Source organism: Mytilus edulis, chromosome 7 (assembly GCF_963676685.1).
Source record: "Mytilus edulis chromosome 7, xbMytEdul2.2, whole genome shotgun sequence".
In the NCBI taxonomy this organism is placed as follows: Eukaryota; Metazoa; Mollusca; class Bivalvia; order Mytilida; family Mytilidae; genus Mytilus; species Mytilus edulis.
In genome coordinates this window covers 43,519,608-43,526,036 of record NC_092350.1, presented here as the reverse complement: position 1 = coordinate 43,526,036, position 6,429 = coordinate 43,519,608, and positions in this window count along the sequence as shown.

Genomic DNA, 6,429 nt, shown 5'->3' with positions numbered 1-6,429 from the left:
CTCAGATGTGGCCTATACAAGTCGAGAATAAGATCGTACACTTTGGTAGAAACAAGAGTTAAAGTAGCTCCAGTATTCACTATAAACTTGACTAGTATATCATGAATAAGTAACTCGACATACATTCCTGCATTCTCTGATGCTGAAATGACAGCGCCTTTATCTTTATTTGCCGCCTTTTCTCCAGACTTCAGTGTCCTGACCGATTCGTCCGTATCAGGTCCTTTCGTATATCCTCCTCGAGTATTTTGTTTCTTAACATTATTGGGACAATTTCTTGCAAAGTGGCCTATTTCACCACAACTAAAACATAGGCAACCCCTTTTTCTGTTGCTTTGAGTATAACTTGTCTCCCCACGTGGTTGGAACTTCCTTTGAGAATTTAAATCCTTAAGCGTCATCATGTCTTTTGTTAAAGATTGTAAATTATTCTCAATTGTCTGCATCCATGTCGCCATATTCTCCATTGATACAACAGTATCCGGACTATTAGATGCTTCTGTCCGTTCGTCACTCGTAGTCTGTCGTAATTATATATAAGTGTCCCATGCTTTTCATTGTTCTACTCTCAGCTTTGTTATAATCTTCAAGCTCAACTGCCAACCGTATAGTATCTTTGAGACATTTAGGACAAGACTGTTTAATTCTAAGTCTCATTTCAGAGTCTACTAATGCGTCCAAAAATTGTTCCTTGGCAAGCGTGTCTCTTAATTCTAATGGGGCAGCAGTGTGTGCCAGATTAGACAGTCGTTTATCTGACTGACCTCACTCCGGTAGAGTTTCACTTGCTTTCTGGGATCGTTCTTTGAATTGAACGCGATAAAGTTCCGTTTGACTGGATAGAGCAAAGCGTTCTTCGAGTGCAAATACTAGGTCTGAAAATATTTGTCTCTTTTTTTTTGGTAAATCACCAATGACTGCTTGGGCCTGTCCAATCAGTGACACGGCCAAGTACAAACCTTTTTGATGTTCAGACCACATATTAACAAGGGCACACATCTCAAAGTGTGATAAATAATCCATCCAAGGAGTAAGGCCATCATATTTTGAAGGTTTGATTTTAACATCATTAGATCCAGAGCTTACAATATGAGCAGTGCTTTGATTTTTTGTTGATTCCTGCTTAGGACTAATAATTTGAATTTTGTCTTGCCCTATGGATTTTCTATTATTTACCTGATGATTAGTTATGATATCCCTATCTGGCAAAGGTAGTGCATCACCCACGGCTAATCCTACAGGTGATGATAGAAACGTCCCTGTCGTCACTACGCCTGAATCATGTTCTTTGTTTTCAACAACTTTTGGACGAACACCCTGACATCTAGGTATAGAAGATGTAAAACCTTGTCCATGTTGGATTGTGTTTTCGCTAAAAGGATGTATGTGTCTACTTATTTCAGCAATCTGATCGTCAATGTTTGACATATTTATTGCAATAGTTATCAAAGGTACCAGGATTATAATTTAGTACGCCAGACGCGTTTCGTCTACATAAGACTCATCAGTGACGCTCATATCGAAATATTAAAAAGCCAAAAAATGCAAAGTTGAAGAGCATTGAGGATCCAAAATTCAAAAGTTGTGCCAAATACGGCTAAGGTAATCTATGCCTGGAATAAGAAAATCCTTAGTTTTTCGAAAAGTTTTGTAAACAGGAAATTTATAAAAATTACCAATACAGTGTAATCAAAATGAAACAATTTTTATAAAATAAAACACTCGTGTTACAACTCAGCCGTTACTAACAACTATGCCTCACACTGTAATCTTTCACGTAAACACTAAAGTCAACTGACAAAAAATTAAATGACAATCAATCAATAAATCAAATAGTATATAGACAACTTGAATCCCAACCGCTAGCCACCAAATATGTAACGTGTAACCAGACGTTTATAGCTTAAACGAACGTTCCAGTAAATACTTGGATCCAACGCTTCCTTCTACATGAAACATGCATATATACAACAAGATTCCTCTTGTTTGTTACCCTAACAACCAATAAACATTACAGTAACAATCAATAACCACAGTTTTGAAAAATCACGGACAAATTCAACGGCTTTCTCAGTAAATAAAACACACTACAAAGGCAACTCAATTTCTTCAGTGCATAATAAAATATATGGGTCACAGTGCTTTTTTGAAGCCATAGTTAGAATGTGCAAAATTGTCAGATAGTACCTTCAATTAACTCCGGTATTTAATTGTCGTTTGGGAGTATTTGTGGGTTATAACCACTCTACTGTGGAGTCATTCTTTTAACGTTTTACGGTTCCGTTTTTGTTCGAATTCAAAATTACTTATTTCGACGTCAATTGAAAAATAACAACTTTCAAGGTATATAGAGGTTTCATAGATAGAATTTTTTAAATTGCATCATTTTGATAAACGCACCGTAACGCTCGGTATATTGATATTGACACACATAGTTCTATACATGTTAAAATGGGCATAGAACATGGCATGACACAATTATTTCTTTAATATGATAATTATATGACGTCCTTATTAAGCTTTGTAAACACAATTTAACACATGTAAACGCATCAACGTACTACTAGTACGGCGGCTTTGTGAAAAAATTGTGCACATCCTGCTATAAGCATGACATTTGGCATAGACCTTCCTCGACTATAACTCTTTTATTTAAGATAGAAAGGAATTTGAAGAAAAAAATGTCTCACTTCCGGTAAATCCAAAATGGCGCAGATCATACTTAAATCAGCACAATATCAAAGGCTAGTATGTGAAAATAAACAGTCGATGCACATATATGCATGGCTATACATCTTTCTATAATTTTTCAGTACATTTAGAGCATTTTGTTTTATTTAACATTTTAGCCGTTTTCATGGCAACGGCAGCCATTTTGAAAATTTTAAAGTCAAAAGTTGTATGAACTTGCCAAATAACATAATTGTCAAGTTTTATTTAATTTGGAACATTTTCAAACTTTTTGACTTTTTTGCCGTGTCCATGTCAACGGTGACCATTTTAGAAATTCCAACGCCAATTGACGCTTCCAAACATGACAGTCAACATTATGGTAAAGTTTCATTACGTTTGAAGCATTCTGAAATTTTTGAAATTTTTGCTTCTGTATCCATGGTAACATAGGTTCCAATGATTGTCCAAATCATTCAAAATCTATATATAGTGGACAACTAAGAGTTTGATGATTTTAAGTTCAAGCATACCAAAATTTTTCACCAAACCCTGAAGTTTTTAGAGCATTTTGACCTTTTTGCATTGTGTCCATTTTGGAAATTCCAACGCCAATCTGTACATCTAACAATGTTGCAAGAAGTTTCAAAAAATTTGGAGCATTTTGATATTTTTGAAATTTTTTGTGTAGTTTCCATGGCAACATAGTAGTTCCAATGATTGCCAAAGTCATCCAACACCCTATATAGTGTGTGTTTCCGTTGTGTCGTTTGTTTTCTCTTATTTTTGAGTGTGAATTCACATTACTATAAGACGTGTCACGGTACTTAGCTATCCCAAATTCATGTATTTGGTTTTGATGTTGTATTTGTTATTTTCATAGGATTTTGTCTAATGCTTAGTCCGTTTCTGTGTGTGTTACATTTTAATGTTGTGTCGTTGTTCTCCTCTTATATTTAATGCGTTTCCCTCAGTTTTAGTTTGTTACCCCGATTTTTTTTTTTGTCCTTGGGTTTATGAGTTTTGAACAGCGGTATACTACTGTTGCCTTTATTTATAGCATCACCAATAAACCCTTATTGAAAAAAAACATTCGAAATATAGTGATATACAACGGTAAATATGGTCATACTGAATTCAAAATTGTTTTTGAAAAACTAAAAACAGTGGTTCGAGTTAGTTAATATTAATATCTTTTAGGCAATCAAAATTCTTTTCAAACATGTTGATAACCTGCTTAATACTTGACAAAAAAATGATTATTAGAATCAAAAGTTGAAACAGCTCTTAGGTATAAGTATTATTAAATTGAGCAATATCTAATTAAATGTCGTTCCATGACGGTTGACTTGTGAAAATGTATGATATGCAATTCAGATGTCAATCATTGTTTTTGTTCATTTTTTCAATGTAAGATTTGTTTGATTAAGAATTTAAAAGGGACTCGCTACCATATAATGACTGCTTTGTTTTGATGGAATTTTAAAAGGGTTATTGCGAACATTGTTCATGCTTTTTGAATTAAGGTTTTTAAATTTTTCATCTAATAATATAATGTTCTGGGAATTTGGAAAAACGAGACATACTTATTCTTGGCTATTAAATTTTGGGAGTTCATTAATGAATTTAGATTAAGAAAGGCGCTTGACCCGAGTAAAAATCTAATTTTCTAGCTATTTTGAGTATATCAAACACTATTTAATTAGAACAGAAACATTAATTCCTTAATCTGAGCATATGATTGATACTTTATATCCTGGTCTGTTATTGTTCCGATAATCTGTGAATAAAATGATTTGCATGTAAGTGAAAACATGTGTTCTCGATATATTGTAAGCACGTAGTAGTTCATCATGCATTTTAACTCGTTCTAAAATCTTATCTAACTTAGTTCTCCGCACTTGCTCCTCATTGCATTCGGTTGTTTATATTTAATGCATGAGAAATTCACCTATGACGCGTGACATGTAAACAATCGATCAGTTAATAATGAGAAGTAATTTGAAGTGCAAAAAACTGATATACACAATATAAGCAAATACTTCACAACCATTTCTTAAGTAAACATATAGTTCTTGAATATTGAATTCTTCATTGATCAATACATTGGTATGGGCAGTTTACAACCATGGTTAATGAGGTCATGGGAGCATTATTGTAGGTGGAAAATAAAAGTTGCACCTTCTGAACTAATTGTCAGTATTTTTCTAATTGACAATTACTATGAACTCTTACAGCAATGTTTGGAAAATTTGACCTGAAATGAAAAGTGAAAATTCATCAAAATTGGTGGTTAAGCTAAATCCGGTGCAAAGTCAATTGTTAAGAATTGGTGTTGCTTTACCTAGTTTTTGGTGGGGTTCGTGTTGTTTATTCTTTAGTTTTCTATGTTGTGTCATGTGTACTATTGTTTGTCTGTTTGTCTTTTTCATTTTTAGCCATGGCGTTGTCAGTTTATTTTCGATTTATGAGTTTGACTGTCCCTTTGGTATCTTTCGTCCCTCTTTTACTGATACGATATGCTTATACTTTAAGCAACAAAATCAAAACTAAGTTTATTCTATGATATGAAAGATTGACCACTTATTGATATGAACTCAGATATACAGTCAATAAAAAAAAATGGCCAACGTAGATACAAGTATCTTGTCTTAGGGAGGGATAAATCCTACTTTGTAAAGGATCACTCTGATTTAAACAAAAAATTCTCTGAAACAAATGTTATCAAGATGCTTGATTTCTTGATTGACAACATATTTGTTACGTTCGGAGGTCGTATTTATCAACAGACTGTCTGTATTCCAATGGGAACAAACTTTGCCCTTCTACTTGCCGACTTGTTTCTTTATTATTATGAGGTCGCTTCATGCAGGAATTTCTTATGAAGAGAGATAAGGAGTTAGCAATATCCTTTAACTCTACTTTCCGCTATATAGATGATGTTCTTTCACTAAATAATTCAAAATTTGGTGACTATGTGGAAGGCATCTATCCCATCGAACTAGAAATAAAGGATACTACAGATACAGTTAAGTCAGCCTCATATCTAGACTTACATCTAGAAATTGACAATGAGGGTCGGTTGAAAACAAAACTTTACGACAAAAGAGATGATTTCAACTTTCCATTTCTTAGTAGCAACATTCCAGCAGCACCTGCATACGGAGTATATATCTCCCAAACGATACGATATTCCCGTGCTTGCATTTCCTATCATGATTTTCTTGAAAGAGGGTTGCTGCTCACAAGGAAGCTATTAAACCAAGAGTTCCAAATGGTGAAGTTGAAATCATCCCTTCGTAAATTTTACGGACGCCATCACGAGTTGGTTGACCGTTATGCAATAACCGTTTCACAAATTATATCGGATATGTTCCTTACGTCGTAACCACAATCCCCTTCCCTTTCAAATTGATAGGATATATAATATATTATACTGGAATGTACTGATATTAACATTTATTACCATTCTGATCTTCGTTTTAACTCACTGAGAATATGGAGCATATTCTTTTTAATGATCAACAATTTTTAGCATTGTGCACTTGGTCTTTCTACATCGGGAACCAGTATAGCATGTAGTGAACTACCATGACTTATATTACATATCTGACGTTACAAAAAATACTTTTGAACGCATCAGGATTTTGCAGCAACAAACTTCCCCCAATACTGTATTCCGGGCTTGTCCTTCATATATTATGACATTGAAAAAAAACAGCCAAACCTTAACGACCGAACAATGGGTCGATTGATGTA